This window comes from Triturus cristatus, chromosome 5_2 (assembly GCF_964204655.1).
Source record: "Triturus cristatus chromosome 5_2, aTriCri1.1, whole genome shotgun sequence".
Lineage (NCBI taxonomy): Eukaryota > Metazoa > Chordata > Amphibia > Caudata > Salamandridae > Triturus > Triturus cristatus.
This window is the reverse complement of record NC_140588.1, coordinates 654,835,117-654,858,621: the sequence shown is the minus strand read 5'-3', so window position 1 is coordinate 654,858,621 and position 23,505 is coordinate 654,835,117.

Below are 23,505 nucleotides of genomic sequence, written 5' to 3'. Positions count from 1 at the left end.
TTAATGATAATATGAATTTGTGGTGCAGTGAATACTCTCATTCACTAGTTGAATAGCCGTATTTGAATTTAAGGTTCCATACTAGCTATGACAAGTCCACCTTTACGGCCTTAAAGTCTTATTTTTGTAACCAGCCCACTGTTAACCCCTTAAGTGTCAAGAATTTCAGTTCCTCAGACCTGACAGGAAAAAAAGACATGAGAATGGCTGCCATTATTTATAGGATTGGAAGTGGTGTCAATATCCCATGGCGCTGGATGCAGTGTTTGTGCTACTGGTCTATCAGCACCACCAGACTCCTACAATTCCCACATACTATTGGAAGCTAGAGACCCAGGGGAATCCTGGGTGTTATGGCTCACAAAGATCCCATCACTTTCCCACAAACCCCTGTAAATGGCCTTTGAAAATAAAACCCAGAATTTCCTCATATCCATGACATAATTTGGAATTTGTGGTGACTGCAAGACTACTTCCATCTAGCCTTGTATTACCTCTCCTTATAAAAACAGTAATCCACATTTGTGAAAGTATCCATTGTACCAGACATGAAAGGGCAAAAACTGCAACTATGCTTACAGATATTAAAAAAGTATCAGATCCTTTAAGGAACAACTCTAGTGTTTGGGTCTGAGATCACCCTAGCATTCCTATGAATACCAGGCATTTCTTAAATCCAAAGACCGAGGAAAAGTCAGGAAACTTTTCCTTGACGTTTTTCAGACAGAATGCCATGTGATTGTCAAACTGTCGCTAGACCATACACAATTTCCTCACAAATTCCTAGGTAGATGACCACAAATTTTGGGTCTATGGTCGGCTGCCACCTGATACTGGGTCCTGGCCAGACCCCACTTCACATTACACCAGTTTCTGTCCCACATGATAAACCTGCCCACACATGGGAGATCACATTTATGTAACTTGGAGTATAGGAACAGTGGATGTTAGGATGTTTGCCTTTGGCACTCAAATTTGGTTCTCAACCGCAATCTAATTGTGAGGAATGAGTACATATCCCAAATATATGTATAATGCGAGCTTGTCTAATTCACACAAGACATACCTAAGGTTCTTGAAAGTCTAGGTTCTTCAGAAAACAACAGGACAATTTGTTTTATTGGGTTTGGTACAAATCAATGAGTAAATACGTTTTTGAAATCCCAATGACAAACCATGGATCAAAAATCCAACCGTAAAGGCAGCTCACATCACAAAACAATACTAAGATTAGAGAGGAGATATGGGGTAAGACAACTAAATATTATACAATTTGTGAGCGAGAAGCCAACCATTTGGGTACACATGCTATGGCAATGGTTTATGGAAAAGGGAAGAGATCAAGAAAGGGGGAACAACCTTTACAACGCAACTTTTACAACGCACTACTCTTACAACGCATTTTTTACAACGCAAAATCCATTACAACGCACTACACTTACAACGCATGACACTACAACGCATTTTTAAAAACTACCTTTACAACGCATTCCATTACAACGCCTACCATTACAACGCATAATATTACACTACACTATCCAACACTTACCCTACTGTTGCACTCCCTGGAGTTAGAATAGTAATTTTTACCCCTATACTATCCAACACTTACCCTACTGTTGCACCCCCTGGAGTTAGAATAGTAATTTTTACCCCTATACTATCCAACACTTACCCTACTGTTGCACCCCCTGGAGTTAGAATAGTAATTTTTACCCCTATACTATCCAACACTTACCCTACTGTTGCACCCCCTGGAGTTAGAATAGTAATTTCTACCCCTATACTATCCAACACTTACCCTACTGTTGCACTCCCTGGAGTTAGAATAGTAATTTGTACCCCTATACTATCCAACACTTACCCTACTGTTGCACCCCCTGGAGTTAGAATAGTAATTTTTACCCCTATACTATCCAACACTTACCCTACTGTTGCACCCCCTGGAGTTAGAATAGTAATTTTTACCCCTATACTATCCAACACTTACCCTACTGTTGCACCCCCTGGAGTTAGAATAGTCATTTTTACCCCTATACTACCCAACACTTACCCTACTGTTGCACCCCCTGGAGTTAGAATAGTAATTTTTACCCCTATACTATCCAACACTTACCCTACTGTTGCACCCCCTGGAGTTAGAATAGTAATTTTTACCCCTATACTATCCAACACTTACCCTACTGTTGCACTCCCTGGAGTTAGAATAGTAATTTTTACCCCTATACTATCCAACACTTACCCTACTGTTGCACCCCCTGGAGTTAGAATAGTAATTTTTACCCCTATACTATCCAACACTTACCCTACTGTTGCACCCCCTGGAGTTAGAATAGTAATTTTTACCCCTATACTATCCAACACTTACCCTACTGTTGCACCCCCTGGAGTTAGAATAGTAATTTTTACCCCTATACTACCCAACACTTACCCTACTGTTGCACCCCCTGGAGTTAGAATAGTAATTTTTACCCCTATACTATCCAACACTTACCCTACTGTTGCACCCCCTGGAGTTAGAATAGTAATTTTTACCCCTATACTATCCAACACTTACCCTACTGTTGCACCCCCTGGAGTTAGAATAGCAATTTTTACCCCTATACTATCCAACACTTACTCTACTGTTGCACCCCATGGAGTTAGATTAGCAATTTTTACCCCTATACTATCTAATACTTACCTTAAATGCAATTTACTATTATGCGTTGTAATGGTATGCGTTGTAAAGGTAGTTTTTAAAAATGCGTTGTAGTGTCATGCGTTGTAAGTGTAGTGCGTTGTAATGGATTTTGCGTTGTAAAAAATGCGTTGTAAGTGCATGCGTTGTAAAAGTGTGCGTTGTAACGACATACATCCTCAAGAAAGGTGCTCTCCTACTGTTGTTAAGAAACCATGCACTGCAAATAATGTGACCCAAATATGTAAAATCAAATGGTGAACTCAACTACAAGTCCAAAGAAAGCTAGCACGTATTCACTGACTTCTATAAAGAAGTATTCACTTCTCAATATGCCATAATCACTACATGGTGGAGATGGCTCTGGACTGGTTGAGCAATTCCTAGAGTGAGTTCATAGCTTGCCCGATTTGATTAGGAGAAATTTCTAATACAATAAAATAGCTGCTTAACGACAAAGCCCCTTGCTTGGATGGGCTTCCAGCCAAAATATATAAAATAGATTAGATTAGAATGTATTAAACTGTTTGAATAGCTAAAATCATTACAGCATGAATATGCAACCAGCCCCCTTCCACAGGGTCCCATATTCCCCCACCCATTATCCATAAGTTCCTCCATGTAGTTTCTTAAAATGCTTGATTATACATTTTCTTTATGGTACGACTTCAAATAATTCATGTATTTCAAAAATAAATGCTTGGATTAGTTACTCTTCAATCAAGACAACCTAATCAAATTCATCCCCTGATTATCCTGCAATAGAAAATTGCACATTCTATTTTTGCACACAACCCAGACTTAGAAAATCCGGTCCGTGGAAATTCTTCATTAGAAGTTGCACAATTCCTAAAATGGTGCACATGGCACATCCTGGTAAAGAACTCAGATAAAATCTTCAATCAAGATTGCTGGATTCATTCACCGTCTACATAGAGCTGTAAACCCTTTTTATCCTTTCAATGAAAGGAAAACTCATACTAGTCCCCTTATTGCATGCCATTGTACGCCATCCCACTTCTTTCTAAATTCTTTACCCAGCATAAACCTCTAAAACCTCGTTATCCTTTCACCATTTTCCCTTGCACCATTCCCCCAATAACTACAGCCCCACCAGGTACAGTACTCTATTAAAAAATGCTGAATCATTCTGAAAGTCCCTGGAATGTCTTTTGGTAACAGATTCCTTCCGATCCTACTGCCACCCCGTACTGCAAAATGCAGGGCATGCCTGTTGTTCAAGCTTTCACCCTAGTGTTATAAATGTGAGATAATGTCCCGTTGCAATAAGTCTGCCACCGTTTTTAGGCCGAGCCTAGAGTCAGCGCGCATGCGCTTCTCTGGGAGACCTGGTGCCCTCACTTTTCATTGGTGTCCTTCAGTGCTTCTCTAAATCTGTTTCTTTTGTGTGGCTAACGAGTCCCATTAGTCCGCCCTTTCCAGATTTGGCTCACGTCCACGGCGACTGACCCTCTTACATGTGTCATCACTTCAAGGGGCATTTTAGTGACTTCGGCAGGACTATTTTCTTACTTTGCTTTGGCTGTGCATTCTGGTTTGTTGACTTTTTGGTGTGGGGAAAACAACTGTGCTTAAGCTGAATCAATTTCCCCCATACCATCCCCTCTGCGTCGCCCGCCCCACTTCTATCACATGAATCTCAGTTTGATGGCCGCTTCCTGCTCCCATTCATCATCCCCGGTCACAGTACTTGTTGGCTGTCATGAACCCAGTCTTCTACCTTCCTATTTAAAGGCACTCAGTTTGTGTACATTGGAAGGGACCCCTGAGCAAGTATACAGAGCAACCACACCGAGATCCCCTGTTGGGCAAGTGTTTCAGTGTGTTCGCGCAAGCTATGGTTTCGGGTAAGGTTGTTACACAGGCTGCCCGCTGCGAGGCACTCTGCAGCTTTTCACCCTTTGTGACGCGCAAGTTATTGCACATTTTGTAGTGTGGTGCTGCACACCATTGTGGCTGTATGCGGGGGGGGAGCCTCTTCCTCCTACTAGAGACTGGGGTTCTCCGGCCACTTGGAGGTTTCAGCCCCCAGGTGCAGGGTGTTATGTTGGGCCTCAGGCCCACATGATGTTATATGAGTGACACAGACACATGTACATAGGGGGTAGCAATTGGCCACGAGCACGTGCACTCGGGCCCTTTTATTAGCCGGGTCACGTCACGCGTGATGCCGGTGATGGATGGGTGTGGGGTGTGTGTGTCCACTCCCATAGGGGAGTGACTACTAAAACAATGCCTGTCAAGACACTAGAACGTGTCTCGCAGGACACAACATTCCTCCCAAATTTTAATAAAAACAAAAGTTCCCTAGTCCAACCTGTAGGGAGAAATAACAAGAAAATATACACCACAGGGTCCATCAGTTTCTCGGGTCAGGCATCCCGAAGACAACAGACCAGGACTGGTGACTCCAACGGTAGCAGGACGATCTCGGCGGGCCTTCATCATTCAACCTGTGTGATTCAGGACACGAATGCTTGCTCGAAGATGTCCGCGGCACTCTAATAACATGTCTGTGGAATCATGCCCTTTGGCCCCAGCTGGCTTCTTTTCGCTGACCTTGAGGATGGTATGTGGTGATTAACAACTGTTCTTTAACTGGGTGGCTCAAGATCATGGCTGGAGTCCATGGTGAAAGTTCACTGGATTATTTCTGTATAGCCGTAAGTCTCTATGAGGCTTTTCGCTGTGTCCGGTGACCTGTCGGTGGGACAATGTCTCTTCCAGCTCTCCCGCCTGGGGAGGCCCTTCTTCGGGCTTGCCACGGGACTGCTGATAGGCTGTGTTTGGGGCTGCGTATATGCCGGCTGGGGGCAGCTGCAAGCCGCCGAGGAGCCAGTAGCCAGTCTCTCGCACTAACCTCAAGGGTGTATGGATCTTGGTCAGGACATGCTCTCGCGGCCATCTTCAGGTGCAGACCAGGTTAGCAGACAACCTCTGAGTCTTCTTGCTGTCTAAGTTGGCGCTGGTGTAGGACTCCACTCCATGTATATTCAAGATGGTTTTGTGTGACGCACTTGATTTAAGACTGGCGTGATGGCATGGCCAGTCGTGTGGTGAATCTGGACGATGGCTGGTGATGACTTGCTTTGATGATTGCAGGCTTTCAGTCTGGAGTCGATCACCTGAGGCAGGGGCGGCCAGGTGCCTCCACGTTCTCTGGGAGGCACTTTCATTCGTGTACTTGGGCTTCTTGGGCGGTCGGGACTTTGATGACTGAGGGTGATGAACACGTTGTGAAACATGAGGCATGAGACTCGGTTCGCGCAGGCTGTGCGGCTTACCCTCGGCCTCCCGCTGTGCGGTTGCCAGTTCCTTTTCGGGTTGTCCCCCTCTTCCCTTGTTGTCGCTGTATCAGGACTCACTCCTGTTGTAGCTTGGGTTTCTTCATCATTCCAGCCCTGCCAATCACGACTCCCCCTTCTGGCCTCAGTTGGTTGTCCAATTCATTGTGCGGACCCTCCGGTCACACTTCCACGTTTCTTGCTGAATGCGGTGTCATGTACACGGCACTGATGACATAGCTGCCATTGAGCCTGGACGACAGGTGGTGACGATTAACTAGGAGATGAAGCTTCTGGATGGATGTCGTAGCCACAGGATTGCCTCTTCTGGATCTTCTCTTGCACCTCTGGCATTTGCGGTCAGGAGCAGGGATGCCACTCAACTCCAACTGCCGACACTCAGGGCTAGACGGTCTCACTGTGAAGCGATGGGAGCAACGCGGTTTGCGCTTGCTGCGGCTTACGTGTGGTTCTCCCTTGGTGCTGTCACCAGGGCCGTTGGTCTACCTTGGTGGCTGTCTGGAGTCTCTGGAGGTGTTCTTGGCTTGTGGTGCTACGAGTCCTCTTGCTTCTCCTCTCGTTGTTTTTGACACACCTCCGTTTGTCCAGCTCTTCGGGGTGACACGATCTTCACTCTTCTTCTGCTTCTCCTCCGGGTGCAGTGACATGCACCATGTTCTAACAAGGCCAACGGGCCTATTAACTGCAATGGTCTCTTGACCATGCAGGCGAGACTTCCGTCGCTCTTCTCAGCTGCATGGCGAGCAGCCGCTCATCTTGGGTGCTCCTTCTTCAGGCAGCTTCTTGATGCTCCTACTCCGGGTGTTCCCTCTCCAGAGAATGGCTTCCCCGGGCAGTAGAGAGCTGTGGTGGCGGTTGGCCACTTGTGGTGTACGACTCTCCTCTTGTCAGCCTTGGGTTGCAGACGACTCCTGCTTGCGACAGTGTAAGGGAGGATACTGTGCTGCATTTTGGCCCCTTCTGGGCTCCGTTGCTGTTGTGGAGATTCTTCTTGATGCCTTCAGTATTTCTCCTTCTCTTCAAGGAGGTCTTGCTCTCCTGGGCGACTCCCCATGCAATCAAACTTCTGGGTGCCTTTGTCGCGCACCACTGACTTGGCACTCTTCTACCCTCTTCTGGATATTCGTGCTTCTGCGCGTCTGCGCAACCACTTCTCTGTGCTCTCTCTGTTTGCATCGCTTCGGCGAAATTCTGACTGCGCCCTTCTGTTGCTTCATTGCCGCTGTGGAGATGTATGGGATCTCCCTGCTGATTCCAGCAGTGCTTCTTTTTTTTTCTTTGTAGAGGTCTCTTTCCCTCCTGGGGAGGCCCTTCTTCGGGCTTGCCACGGGACTGCTGATAGGCTGTGTTTGGGGCTGCGTATATGCCGGCTGGGGGCAGCTGCAAGCCGCCGAGGAGCCAGTAGCCAGTCTCTCGCACAAACCTCAAGGGTGTATGGATCTTGGTCAGGACATGCTCTCGCGGCCATCTTCAGGTGCAGACCAGGTTAGCAGACAACCTCTGAGTCTTCTTGCTGTCTAAGTTGGCGCTGGTGTAGGACTCCACTCCATGTATATTCAAGATGGTTTTGTGTGACGCACTTGATTGAAGACTGGCGTGATGGCATGGCCAGTCGTGTGGTGAATCTGGACGATGGCTGGTGATGACTTGCTTTGATGATTGCAGGCTTTCAGTCTGGAGTCGATCACCTGAGGCAGGGGCGGCCAGGTGCCTCCACGTTCTCTGGGAGGCACTTTCATTTGTGTACTTGGGCTTCTTGGGCGGTCGGGACTTTGATGACTGAGGGTGATGAACACGTTGTGAAACATGAGGCATGTGACTCGGTTCGCGCAGGCTGTGCGGCTTACCCTCGGCCTCCCGCTGTGCGGTTGCCAGTTCCTTTTCGGGTTGTCCCCCTCTTCCCTTGTTGTCGCTGTATCAGGACTCATGCCTGTCAAGACACTAGAACGTGTCTCGCAGGACACAACACAGGGAGGACCCCGGTCTCTAGTTCCCTCTCAAGCCAGCTGTGTGCATAGTGCTCACTCAGTACACAGCGGCAGGAATAACCTGCTTCCCTTCTTCCAGCCATGCCCCCGCAGGAGCCTGGACTCTCATCTACCAGGATGCTGATGCTGCTGGGGTGCATGCTGCTAGGGGCTGCCTGGCAGCAGCCCCTGTTCCATGGAGAAGGGAAGTCAAGCATCCTGGAGTGACAGGATGGGAGAGCTGCCACCAGCCGGGTCTAGAGAATGGGGCAAGGTAATAGACCCGCCTTTGGTTTCCAGTGCATGTGTTTTCTACCGCCCCTACCATGATATAATTTGGAATTTGTGGTGAATGCAAAACTATTACAATCTAGCCTTTTATTACCTCTCCATATAAAAACTGTAATCCACAAGCATGATTCCTGCCCCATTTGAAGCTTTATTAGTTGACAGAGGCACTGAAGTTCGCAGGAACTTGATTTGGAGTGTGACAGGAGAGTGATAAGATCAGACTCCGGCATCACACTGGCTTCCCTCAAGTGAGAATGCAGGAAAAAAAACGTCCTAAAGGCAGTACTGTGTGTATTGTGGCCACTTTAAAGTGTATATTACTCTTGCATATATATAGTATAACAGTTTTGTGCTCGTCGTTTCCCCACTAATCGGATAAATTATTTGCTCTTCTGAATTTATTTGTACCCTTCCAACTTGACGCAGCACTCTCTTCACCGCATCAGCTGAGCTTACACTCCCGACCTCCCCGATATTTCTTGCTACGCACTGCATGGAGATGTGAATCAATCATATGAGGAACACTGTGCTCCCTAGTTACTTAGGCCGTCCGTTGCAATGCACAATGCAGCTTTTCAGGCCATTATTGCACATTTTGCAGTGTGGTGCTGTACACCATTGTGGCTGTATCCTGGGGGGGCACTTGCTCTGATCATGTCTTAGAGTGATATATGCGAACGGGGGGGAGTATGTTCCTCAATAACAGGCCATGTATTCTTCTTTCATTGAAGCTGCGAGAGACAAGTCAAACAGGAAGTTGTCATTTAGATGTCAGACTCCTTTGTCCACACCCCTGCAGTGCTTTGATGTCAAATGCCCGCTGGTTAATTAAAGTTCTCATCTAGAAGCAATTGCTTTCATTGACTTGCAGTTTTGCCTTTTACTGGTTTCCTCTCACACTTACCACTTCTCCGTGGGCTGTCACCATCACCTCACCATCTACCCTCTCCTTGTTCGTGTCTGTTTTAGGTCTCGCCTAGCATTGCAGCGCGCATGTTCTGCACGCTCGGTGAGACATATTGTGAGAGAGGAGATTTCAGAAGGGGACTTGAAGCCCCGCCTATCATTTTCATTGGGTCGCATCAGCATTTATGCTAAACGCTGGCTTCCCACTGAAAAGGATGCTTTTTGGCCACTGCCCTTTCTCCCTTTCGTCCGGTCCATCCGGACTGGCTCGTCTGCTTCATGGCTGTCGTGAAGCAATTTCTTATCTCACCATCTGTTTCACTCAGGCACGTGTTTAGTTTTGCATTGCCCTTTCACTTACAGTGAAAGTGAAAGCACTATGCAAATATAAACAAGCAGCTGCCTTCCCGCAATAGCGAGCACTTGTTATGACAGGGGCTGGGTGAGAGGCGAAGAGCTCGTTTCTTCTCCGAGACTCTCTAAGCGAAACTGAGGGCAAGTGCGGGTTCCCTCTGTGCCACTCCCACCACGTGGCACCCGGGCAGCCTAAAATACTTCTCATTAATCTTGTTTAGCGAGGGAGTAAACGTGTACAAAACATCCCCACAGACTATGTCGCCATAGTCACATACAGACAGGTTCAACAGCTTCAGCGCTTGATCAAAACTGTGTGATCCTCGGCAAGTGATTTTATTTTCTTCTCCACTTGTTTGCGTACCTGTCAAAGCTTTGCGCCCTTACAGCCAGATACCGGTATTGGAATACATGTATTCTTTAATACTGGTGGTAAGCCTGTTTTAATAAGCACACCGAGGTTCAGAGCTAACACAGCAAGACCACAAAGTAACAATAACCAACAGTGATGGAAAGGTGATTCATGACGTATTTTTGGAAAACCAGTAATTCCTAACTCCCAACTAACCAGAGAAATGAAACTACAACTTTTAAGAGGAGACCGTCATGATACCATTCAGACCACCCCAAGCTCATGTCATGCTAGCAAACACTCCGATGCAGTCTTGTGCTGTGTTTGATGCTGCAAAAAATACCCTTACACATAAAAAAACATGGATACACTGAAAGCTCGTAATCTGAGAACATAGAGAGATGTCCCCTGTGCTACGTCAACAGCAGAATGGTAGACATTATCCTGCCTGCAAACGTTTGAATGTTCTTGGCGGACCACAGCGGAGCCAACACAAACAGACTGGTGGGCCAGTGTTAGTAAACAAAGTTATGCTGCCAGAGCCACTGTACTTTATGTACAGCAACAGGACCACTCTCCCGAGCCAAGAGCCGAGGGCTTCATGCCCACAATGAATTTCCAAATTACAACACTTTGCGTCTTCTTTACTAAACACATCACAACTCATCTTCTGTTACTGTGGGAGCCGATGTATTTCTACAACTAGTTTTAAAAAGTTGATGAGCAAATTGCATGTTTTCTGAAGTGAGCGTAAATTACAGATGATCAATAAAATAATTGGATCCCCTTGTAGATCTGAGGGGTTTGGAATTTGACACCGGGGTGGAAGGAATAGGGATAACATGCCAGAAAAACACCTGCAAGCCTGCAGCAAAGACCTGATGCTTTCTTTTCCGCCACATGCTCTGCATAATATCATATTCATAGAATACAAAAAGGAAACTTCCTCCTGCTGTCCTTTTTGGGGATGCGCACCTCTTTTCTTCCCACACACCAGGGGATTAAAACAAGGAGATAGAAGTTACCTTGATGCAAAACTGGGTTGCAGCCACCTCAGACATGTCTCACGCAGAAATCAGGAAGTTGTTGCTCTTTCTTGCACTTTCCTCCCCCTGGATCCTCGGGTCAGGGGCATCCCGGGGCGACAGAAGATATCTCAGACGCATCCATGCATGGTCCCTCACCAGAACAGGGCCCCCTTTCCCTGGAGGGGAGGAAGCCTGCAGTGTTTGGGAAAGGGAGGGGGACGTCAGGCTGGTCTTTGCTCGTCTGCTCTGAGAGTTTGTGGTAATGTTTCTTTTTGTTTTCCTTCCTGGAAGAGAGAAACTGAAAGGCGGCTCTGAGGCAGGCAGCAGCCCCCTTGGCTCATTGATCGGGGTTGAGTTTCAGTTCTCAGGCTGATGCCGATTCCCAGCATCGGGCGTTGCCTTTTAAAGGGGCCAGGCTGCGCAGCCGCTACCGCCGCCACCAGGAAGCCAGGGCTCGGGTTACACGGGCAGAGGCAGCAACTGGGAAATGGAGGCAGGCAGGGGAGGAGGAGGAGCAGTAAATGGAGGGCAGGAGGGAGGGGGAGCGACTACCAGGAAGGTAAGGGCTTGGCGATTGTTAAGGAGAAGCACCAGGGAGGGGGAAGTGCAGAAAACCCAGAGAGAGGGAGGGGCGGAAGTACAGGGAAACAAAGATGCGAGGGACCTCGTGGCAGGGAGTAAAGGGAAGGCGCACAGGCAGGTGGATGGCACATTTGCCACCCCTTATGCCTGGCACTAGTTTTTTTATTACCTGTTATTTTTCATATTTTTAAATAAAATACATGCAAAAAACGCGTATCCAGTGTCTGTTTATAGGATATTAGAATGGCTCATTAATGGTCATTTAAAAATATCCCTTAGCTGAAGTGAACACTTGCAGGTACTTGTATGATATAAAGGGGGTGGGATGGGGTGTTAATGGCAAGCATGGTGAACAGACATACATATAAAAGAAACAAGCATTTGCAATGCAATAGGTCTTGCATTTTAGAAACTTAGACCTATTGGTATTGCAAATGACAATGCCTTTTATTATTGCAGGCTTTTTAAACACATAAATAAATGAAAAATTACAATGCCAATAGCTCAAAATCTCGCAATTGCGAGACCTATTGTATTGCAAATGCTTGTTCTTATTTCTGGTGAATACCTTATCAGCCCACCATCTGCCGCTGGTTCCAGGCGATGGTGGGCAATGTAAAGCAAGTAATCGGAACACTGCGTTTTAATATTACAAAGTTCCTCCTCTATTTAAAAACATTTCACCAGTTCCAGTACTTTTCCTACCTTTACAATAGATTTTGGAGTTTACTAATAATAGGCTTTCAAACATCTACATCTGTGTTAAAACCAGCATGCACTGCTTTTTGTTTAATCAGCACATTACTTTCATTGACTTGTTTTGCCTGTTACTGGTTTCAACTTCCACCCAACCTTTCTCTGTGTGCTCTGGCTAAATACTTATAAGGTCTCTAAGGGGAGACCGATTGGCTATGCCTGCGCTTGCAATAAATGTCACCATTATAATATATATGAGGATATACTGGCCCACATCTGCTGGAAACCTATGCAGAAGCATTTGAAATGGATAATCTTACAGCTTCCACATGCATATCAGTCCTAATTTTACTGTCTAAACCTTCCAAACCGGTCATTAACTGTGATGTACAAATCCTTACTTAGGTTATTGATAATAGAATCCTCCCCATGCTACCGGATCTCTTGTTACTTATCAAGGCGGTTTTGTGTCAGGGAGGTCCCATAATCTGTGTATAATATTTGCATATAATCTGTGTATAATATTTGCCATAATGCAGAAAGTCAACTCTGAGATGGGTCCTGCGGCAAACATTTTATACGCCATCAAAGCTTTTGACTTCCTTGAATGGTACTATCTCATGAAGGTGCTGAGATAAAATGGAAATGTCCCAACCATTCTTGGTCCTAATCATACTCCTTTATACTGTATTTGCGGGTAAACTCCACCTAAATTGCAGAATATCCGGCTCCATCCCAATAGAACGTGGAATCAGACAAGGTTGTCCTGAACCCCATTTTACTTGCAATTTCACTGAACCCTCTTACTCTCCTTATGTACAGACATTACACTGTATATTAGAAATTCCCCTTAGGGTCTACATAAAAGTTGGGAAAATATCTGACCTTACTATAAATTGGGGAAAATCAGAGATTTTTCTGCTGACAAGACTCTCAAATTTGAGCTAGAGTAACCTCTTGAGTGGTGCACATCCCCAATAAAATACTTTAGAGTTTAGATCAGCCTGAACACAGAAACTGTTATTGCACTAAGCTATGGTAGGGCAATTAACAAGCTCGAAGACCAAATAGGTAGATGGTTTAAACTGCCCCGTCTATTGGCAGGTCTCACCGAACCTATTAAAATGGAGATCCTGCATACATTTCTCTACTGTCTAATCAACATTTCCTTTCTATTGAACAAAGGTTTCTGCAAAACATTGATAACGCAACTCATTCACTTGATTTAGGCAGGAAGAAGAACAAAAATCTCCTGGGAAACTAGTACTTTTCCTTGTCACATGGAAGGGTTTACTGTCCCTGAAAAGGAACTCTAAATCCTAAACACTGAAGCGCACTTTGGCCACTACTGGATACATCCTTTTTAGAACTGGAGATCTCTTTTTGGCTGAGGTAGGTATCTTAGACCAAATAGGGACCCTTTCAAGTCAGGGAAAGGAAGGACACCTACTCAGATAGCCCCTGCTCATCCCCTCGGTAGCTTGGCACGAGCAGCCAGGCTTATCTCCAAGGCAAATGTGTAAAGTAACACAGTGATAACACCACAAATGGACTCCACACGAGTTTCATAAAAACAATCATGTTTCTATAAAAAAAGATATACGATGAGACCACACCAGGACATGGTACACACTTTAGTACATGTCCTACCTTTCACATACACTGTACCCTGCACTGGGGGGTACCTTGGGCCTAACATAGGGGTGTCTGATGTGCATAAAAAGGGAAGGCAAGGCCTGGTAAGTGGGTGCACATGTCAGGACAACAGTGCAGTTTAACAAACTGCGCGCAGGCACTGCAGTGGCAGGCCTGAGATCTCTTTTTAGGGGCTACTTATGTGAGTGGCACAACTACTGCAGCAAGCCAACTAGTAGCATTTGTATTACCAGCCCTAGCACACATAGTGTACTTTACTAGGGACTTTACTAGGAAGACAACCATGCCAAGTAAGGACAACCAATTACCATTACACTTTATGCAGGGAGCACTTGCACTTTGACACTGATCAGCAGTGGCAAAGTGCCCAAAGCATCTAAGTTGGCAACACCATGTCAGAAAAAAGGTCTAGAGGAGAGTCAAAAAGTTTAGGGAACTTTAGCCAAAAAGGGCCAGGTCCAACACAACCCCCTCCCAAACTAAAGCCAGGGTAGACCAATAAACTACCTTGATGGACTTCCCTGCTTGGGGCGACAGAACAAGGATGCAGGCCGGCCACCACAGAGACACCCTTCTGTTGTATGCCTTCCTGACCCCAGGGGGTTATCTTGGTCACTACTCCCTGGGCCAACTATGCTGCTCCACAGGTACTTCCTGGCAGTTGGGGGTCCTCGAGGGTTGCTTGTCCCATTGCCAACTCCCACCTAGAGCGGTACCCCTGGAAGACCCATCAGCCAGGATACTGTCTCCAGTTATCCTGCCCTCCAGGTTAGAGGTGGGGTTACCTCAGTCACTTCTAGGCGACCTAGCCCACCTGGCTGGGCACTTACCCACGGGTTTCCCCACAGGGAACACCACCCCTACTTAACCTTCCATTTAGACTTCTGTTCCTGCCATTTAGGAATGGCACCAACAAACTTCAGGACCGTGGGAGCTCTGGTTACAGTGTGTACCTCAACAGACGCCCCACGACCTCCTGACACTAGGTGTTCTTCATCGCACTGCTGGCAGGTAGGTTTAGACCTCCACCCTGGTGCTCCTCTAAGGATCCCCCCAGTCCCTGGGGTGGGGTTGTGGACCCCTGGGGACGCTGCTTACACTCTCACCCTCTCCTTTGAGACAGGGTGCTAGCCTGCACACGCTCCCACTTCTCTGGGACCTGACTGCGCCAATCTGTCCTTCTTCCTTCCCACGGAACTGGAAGATTTCTGAGTGGCTGCTGGGGTTCCCCTTTGGTATCAGACCCCCTGACCCATGACCAGGTGTCTGTATCAGGGGAAAGCTCCTGGGAGTCAAAGAACTCGCAGTCTAACAGGTGTTGGTGCAATTCTAAAAAATGTTTACTGAGCAGAGGCTCCCTGGTGCTCAAATTGAGCAATCCTTTGTAATCATTCGCCATGCTAACCATTACCCAATCATCCAGTGCACGTGTGTACTCATCCAGATCCTGCACCCGAGTACTGGATTTCAGTCTCTGGAAGTCCCTGAACTTCTGCAGGTACTGTTCAGGAGTGAGCCCATGCCTGAGGCATAAAGCCTCCGACCTATTGGTGTAGGTCGGGGTTCCCGCCCACTCTAAAGATGGTAAAACATCCCACCCAGAAGCCTCAAAGTGTTTCCATAGGCCTGTCCCAATGCTTCTCAGGCACCTCATTCATCCTCAGTGCGATCTCATATGCTGTGAACCACGCATAAATATCATCACCCCTTTGGTACTTTCGCACTAAGTTGTTGGGAATGTACACCTTACCTGCTGGCACTGGTTGTGTGCTGCCACCATTCGAACTGGACTCCACCTGTTTAGCCTGAATGTCCAGTTCCCTCATGCTTAACTCATGAGCTAAGAGAATCTTCTTCTCTTCCATGGCGAGAGCGTTCCTGCTCTCCTCTGCTCGCTTTTTACTTTCAATTAGCAGCTTTTTCCCTTCTGCTTGAGCCTTAAGTTTTAAAACCTCCAACTCATGCTCTCTGACCCTTTGGTTTTCCTTCAGCATTTCTAGGGAAAAATTCCTCCCTGAATGGTTACTACCAGCCCCTGAGGCTGGTCCTTCCACTGGCAAATCCTGTGGACCAAATCCATTCCCTGGTTCATCCTCCTCCACCTCAACATCACCTGTCTCCTGATCCTCTTTCGCTTCCTACCAGGCCCTCAAGGCCGTTTGCAGCTCCTCCTTCTTGGCACTACTTTTCATGGTAAAAGGTAAAATCCTTCAAGAAAACGAAGGTGTGGTACAATTCTAGAAACGTCCCAACCCTTGCTTTTCTCATTTCTTTTTTGTACCTCTGGTGTCTAATGGACAGTCCTACCAAATTTGTTATCTTTTGAGATGGCGTGTTTTCCAGATGCCATAATGGATTGTCTCCTAATCAAGTTATCATTTTTGATTAGGTACATTTTTAAAAGGATGTCTAGTTATGCTTCCAACCCCCTTCCTTGAGGTGAAATGATTTGGGGTACTTCCAGAAGAGCTAAAATGTAGTTTGCAGCTGTGATTTGGAGGGAGCCATGATTAAAGCCTTAGAAGTGCTTTCAGCGAAAAAATCAGTCTCCGGTGGTTGATAGCTGGATTTATGCTCAGAAGTTGCCCCCACTGATGATCCCTAAATATGAATTGTATACTTCTACTAAATGGGAAATGTGGATTAGTCACAGTCTCATCTTGAAGCTTATTAAGGTAAAAATGACATTGTGGTTTCTTGTACTAATACCTATAAGTTCTGCTAACTCTTTAGGTTAGCAAGCTTCATCCATTGGTCTGTTAACCACCAGAGCATGGAGCATGGGTCTGCCGAACTTACCCATTGGTTTTGTTGACTTTGAATAACTGTAATGCAGACGTCAATCATTTTAAATATGTTAATTATATCATGCTGTAAGCTGTTACCAGCAGAAAGGAGATATTTAGGTAACATGTTCATCTCTTGCACCCCATAGATCACTACAGGAAAGACTATCTGCACATGTTGTTACACAGTCTGAGCTACAGCAATTTTTCTGTCAATAATGTGATTATGATATATTTTGCAATAAATTGCTAACTGCCTTTTTATGTTTAATTTCACACTACAGAGCGTGCTTTTATTCCTAATGTCTGCAATCATACTATCTCTTTGGTATGAAAGAGCAGGCACCAAGCTTTGTGGGAAGGGTGGAGGCATGATCTTGTATTCGAGGAAAAAAATACCCACTGCCGTACGTTAAACAGAAATTGCACATCTCCTCGGAGTTATATCACCTTATACAGGAACTACGGGCCTAATTACGACTTTAGAACAGTTGTGTCGGCTCTCCGCTGACACAGCTGTGCCAAAGTCGCCAAGGACCTTCCGCCTTATTACGGGATTAACTCGTGTAAGGTGAATGGTCTTTTGCCTTTCCACGGTGCCTGGAAAAGAAGCTCCGCAATGGTAAGGGTAAAAATGTTCCAGCACGACATGGACGTCATCGAACTTTGGGGGAATACACAATACGCAACTGGTGGTCCTCCACCACAACAACTTTCAAGGTCATAATACGACAGAAGGTAGACCGCCACTACTACGTCACCGTGAGTGTGGTGATTGAAAGACTGCCGTATTCATAATCAGGCCATAGACTTGAGCCTCCTTACTCTAGTCACAGAACTCCCTGATGACTTGCAATATTCTTATAATGGAAGTTAGGTGGAACTTTATCACATATAATATTAGTTTTATTATGTTAGTCAATGTAGCAGGGGTAACTTCATAAGAGAGCTAAACTGTTAATGTATTAAATGCAACTGTCAACTTTGATAATGGTTGAATTAAAAAATGAAACATTACATTTTATTTACTCTCAAACGATGGTAACTTACAGACAATTTTATGTGTAAAGTATAATGCCTGACTGCATTCCGTATAAGGATGTATTACTTTGATTTCTAGAATGTTTTTCTTTTCGTATTGCATGACTAATATGTACAAATATAAAGTTTTCCCCAATTAGTTTTCTCCTCCACAGCTGTCACTCTTTTATGAAATATGGGTGAAGTCATATTGACAATGAAGTGACGGAGTATGGCGTTAGACTTCCCCGCCACACTCCGCCACTTCAGAAATGCAGAGCTGCACCATATTTGCAACATAGTGCAAGGGTATCTGCTTTGATGGGAAGATTGTTTATGTGCAGAAAGATCTCCCTTCCTGCACACAAAGAATCTTTAAATGACATTTTGCAACTTTTAGCACACAAAGCAGTTGCAAAATGTGAATTGTTTTGTGATTGTTTATGTGCAGGAAGGGACACCTTCCTGCATATAACCAATCAATGGCAATTTACTGTTTCTATGTGTGCTGCAGAACCCATGGAAACAGCAAACACTGGGAGAAATAAAGCATTTCTCCTTGTTTGCTTGTATAATTCCCTGGTCTTCATTTTGGCGCTGCCTGCTATTTACGCTACCCTTGTAAATAGGGGGCAGTGTCAAAATCAATGGGTGTTGTGATGGAACGCCCACTGCAACACCCATTTCCCTCCCCTTTCACACTAAATACAGCGTGAAAGGGAGCCTTATTTACAAGGCAACGTTAAGCGGCTTAACACTGCCTTGTAAATAAGGGGAGGCCCCTATCGTCATCACAAAGTCACTGAAACTTACGTTGTGGTGGCGATAGTGGCTTGTAAATATGCTCCTGGGTGTAACTAATATAAGTGCTGCCCAACTCCTTTCCATAAACGCCTTGGAGAGAACTGTGCAGAGTGGTCGGGCTCACCATGTGGCCCCTCTCCATGGCTTAGCCTGAAGCTCTGCTAGCGTCCTCCATCGACACCACAAGGTTACAGTCGACACGAGGAGAATCATTCAGTCACTCCAAGCTTGGCTTCGGAAGCCTTCTTACATAAAAAATTATGCTTTACTAATCTTTATTTTAATTTACAAATACTCTGAGGTGTGTATTAGCAATAAAAATCTCTGCGAAAGGACCATTAATCGGGAAGATAATTAACCGGGAGCGTTAGTGTCCTTCGATTCACCTCAGCGTTTCAAATCCTTCAGTGGCCCTAATTCTGCTGCTAATGGCGCTTGGATGCTCTGCCCTGTGGTAATGATGACCTCACTGCGCCATTATCATATGCAGATTGGACGGTGCACTTCAGGCTGGTGCTCATATTGCGAGGTCGAAATAGGGAAATTCATGTTTACAGAGTCGAACGTTGTTTATGTGCCACTGTCGTGCAAAGTTTCTCCATCCGTAATAATTGAAGTCTCGCGATGCCTACGGCTTTTTGGGAATCGAGAAAGCTGCGTCACTGTTGATGGCAAAATGAATCACGTCTGTTTAGTAGTGTTACAAAGTGGTAGTTTCTAAAGGTTTGCAAAAGGGCTGCGTCTGCATGTGTCTTTGGAGCAAATACAAATGTTTCCCCTGGATCTGTGTTTTATTGAGCAATGTTTTATTTTATGAAGAGACTTCAATCATGTTGTGAAATATAATGCCATTCAAGAGGATGCATATCTTCATAAGTAATACATTACGAAACAAATACAAGGAATGTAATCAAAAGACATGAGCATTAAAAAAAAAAATAGAAACAGGGAGCATCTACAGTCTATATTTTCAGTGCCCATATTTAGAGTTTGCACTTTGTACTTATTCAAGTCAGTGACCTGGCTTAGTTTGCCTGAATGTGACTTTTTCATCAATGAGTGACACCACTATTCGCTGCCTTTGTTTTCTCGTTCTCGCGTGTTTCTAAACACTTTGGGGCAGATTTATGTTGGACTTGCGCCACTTTTACGCCGCCGTTGCGTCACTTTTGTGAAGCAGCGGCGCCGTAAACCCTGCGCCACGTTGCGCCCTATTTACATTGTGACGCATCTATGGAGATGCGTCAAGGTGTATAAAGACCTGCGCCACATGAAACCTGCGTCAGGTTTCATGTGGGCGTTTCTACGCACGGGGGGGCGTTCCATCGCAGGAACGCCCCTGAAAAGTGACTCAGTGGAATCTACAAGATTTCACTGAGTCACTTTTCCAACGCTGATGTGTCAAAACCCTGCGCCTGCTTGAAGCAGGCGTAAGGCTTGACGCACCACGTTACAGATAGGGCAAGTTGGAAGAGTGCTGGAGTTGCGTGTCTCACGCAACACTACTGCAGCACTGCACCAACTTTACGCCCCAGATGCGACACGCATCTGTTTATTCCTGCGCCATGATGCGCCGCATTGTAAATGCGGTGCATCATGGGTGGCGAAGGGTAAACTTGCATGCCGCATCTTTCCTGGCGCATCCCTGCTGATTTGCAGAGATGCGCCAGGCAACATAAATCTGCCCCTGTGTTATTTTGTGGGACTAAAACAGTGTATGTGCATATTTAAAGTAAATCACACAGTTTTACGTTGTTGTAGACTGCAATGCTGGCTCTCATACTTATTGAACATTTTCATCCTTATTAACAATTATAGAGTAGGTGCCCTATATAACACCTTTCGACTGAGACTGACGTGTGCTGAGCGGTGAGCGGGTGAGCATGGCTGCGTGGCTGCGTGGCCGCCAAGGTACTGGCAGAGCAGACAGACCTGCTATTTTACCGCTGTTACCGTTGTTTATCGGTTAACGGTGTGGTTAACAGTGCAGGCCGCAGCATTGGCATCAGTGTCAGTGTGAACTCCGAGACCGGCGGGGGCTGCTGCGGCAAGCCATGAAGCATGCTCGGCGCCTGAGGCAACCGAGGATCATACCAGGCTCTTCTCCGGGTCCCGAGACCTGATAGGCCGTTAAGAAAAAGTTGCAGTGAGGGGGTTGCCCCGAGCCACATTTGCATTTAGAGCCAAGTTTGGAGGGAGAGAGACGCTGCTGGCAGCTGCAAAGTTACGGAGGTGGCTAGACACGTGCACCAGAGAGGCAATTGAGCATTTTTACAGGGAGGGGGGTGAGGTTAGTGCCGCAGCAACCCCATCTGTGCGGAGGCGGCTGGCGTTAGGCTTGGAAGGCTTGTGCAACGGAGGACTGCCCACCCTCCCTTGAGCACTTGAGCTCCTGAGACTACACTAAGTTCACTGTTTGCTCCGTTCCCCTCTGCTTTATCTACCCCACGCCATATGGATTCTCTCTCTTGGGGGGAGGGGGTTATAGTGGATATAGCTGGAAAAGTAAACCCAGCAATGATTCAGTGTTAAAACAGCAAAGGGGTAGGCAAGGAATGTAATAAGGAGCTTAAAAACAAGTGTACTAAAAGGAAGAAAATTAAAAGTCCCTCAAAAGTGATATTTAGGCAACAAACGTTTGCAAGTGGTGGGAGTAAAGTCGACTGCATTAAGAACAGGAAAAATAGTAAGGAGGTCGTGAAGACGCAAGAAGGGAGCGTGTAAGTATAGGAAAAACGACCTGCTAAATAACACTATAAGGCTTAAACTTGTCGAAAGAGGATGCCTCCCTTGAAGAAAAAAAACTCAGTAAAAGGAAAGAAGGAAGTAAAGAAGAAGGAGGAAAAACTGAGAAAAGCAGAATGTGCACCTTCACCCTAACCTAACAGGCTCCCAGGAGGGTCATCGGGATCTCCAGACTCAGGGGCAGTCAAAGCTCATCCTTCAGCCAAATCATTGGCAGTTTCAATTAAAAACTTTGTGGGGAAGCACTTTAAGTCTGTGGTAGTATACGGTATAAATACGGGCCAAGCGGCTGCATAGGGGAGACTCCTGTGGAGGCATTAGCTACTCGTGTGGAAGAGTCTCATGAACTGATTGGGACCTTGGGTTAGATCTATCCGAGGCTCTCCTCCTCGCCCTGTCTGTTTCAACTCTCAGAGATGAGTTTTGCCTGCGCTGGAGAAGAGTCAGGATCAGGAGTGGAGGGCACCATAGAAGGAGTGTCATCGGAAGGTCACTCGCTGAGGGAGCTACTAGGAGACCCTAAAATAATTAAAGGAGGTTCCTGTGGAGGAAACCAAGTTACTCTGGGGATCTCCGGGGAAAGTTTAGACTCTCTACTATCAGGGCCCACCCCGGTGTTGGACATCCTTTTGCTGATGCAGAAAACACTACATGGGTTATTTGAAGCATCATTAGCCACAAATGAGACACCGAGAGCGGAGGCTGGAGTTTTAAAGGACATTTGATTGGAATTAAAAGAAATGAATGCTTGTATGCTCTCATTAGTAAGACTGATAATTGCCCAACCAGCATCCAATGCACAGTTGTTAGCCCAAGAGAAATGTGAAAAGACAGCAGTTTATGCGATACCAGACTAAATATATAACTGTGAAATACGTCCATTTTGGTAGACGTATGTACTCATAGATGACAACCTGTGCCATACGTAGGCTTAACAGAACTAATAGATATATCCTTAAATGTAGTCTTTAGTTGTAGACCCCTAGATTGACGGCTTAAAAATTCTAAAAATAGAATTTGTCATTCCCATCCCTACGGATTTTAATCTAACGACCCACAACATCGCCAATGTTAAAACGCCGATGTGAGTGCCCAAATACAGACGATTCATTTCAGACGGCACACCTGCAGAATTGAGATGGTAAGCAGCCATACTAAAAAATAGTGTGATCTAAATGTGCAATATTGAAACAAAGCACACTCGAGAACAGTGATTTGATTATGTTCCTTGTTTTTAGAAAATAGCCTGAGCTCTGCTTTGGTTTTTAATTTACAATCCCTGCATTCCCCATATTGCAGTGGTTCCAATGGACAGAAGAATATATCCACTTTTTAAGTTGAAACGTATGCAAGAAAAGTGACGGCTGTAACACAATATTAATAACATACAAAGAGTTGTATATATATATTAAAATGAACATGAGCTGCCAAAAAAGGGATCTTTTAACTATTTAAAAAGGTCAAGAGTATAGAGATTATATTTCTCTCATTTTATCTATAGGTTTTATCATTGTGACCTTGGTGGTTAAGAGGCTTACTCTCCACACATGATGACATTGGAACATATTCCAACCTATAATAAGTTATGATATAACTGCATATACCGACGTGAGAATGTATAGGGCATCACCATGAAATAAATTCAGTCATCAATTCAGTCTGTCCAATAACAGTAATAGTGCTAGTTATTTGAGGATGTTGCTTGACATGAAAAACGACGATAATTATGAGTCCACTTGCTAACATAGTTGGAGTTGACCGCATTACAACTTTCGGGTGGTTTAAGTGACTCTAGTATATTAATATCAGCCCTGATACAAATTAGAGGGTTCATAGAAATCAAGACATGATATACATAAAATGTTCTTGTAGAATAACTTTTTGAATGAATTATCGAAAAATTGTACAGAATACCATAAATAAATAAAAAACTAAAGAGTTAATGTGATGAGTAGGATACAATAATCTTTTATTAATTTTCTGGAGAACCAAGTGTTAAGATACAGATGTTGACTTATAGAATTATGTCCAGTTTATGTGGTAGAATAATCGTTTTGCACTCTTGGCAACAGGCAGAAATATTAGAGTAAAATATTAGGTAATAGAAAGTTGGAATGTAGAGTATAACTAGTTTCTGAAATGTACATGTATTTAAACAGAATATTTTTACCATTTAGATTTGATGAACATTTTTTAGGCCTGAGGAAGGTGAAAATATCGAGGAGTCACCAAAATGCTGCGTCAACTGTTTTTTAAGAGTTTTTATCTATATGTACGAAGAATTTAGATTGTAACCTATATTGGGAGGAAAG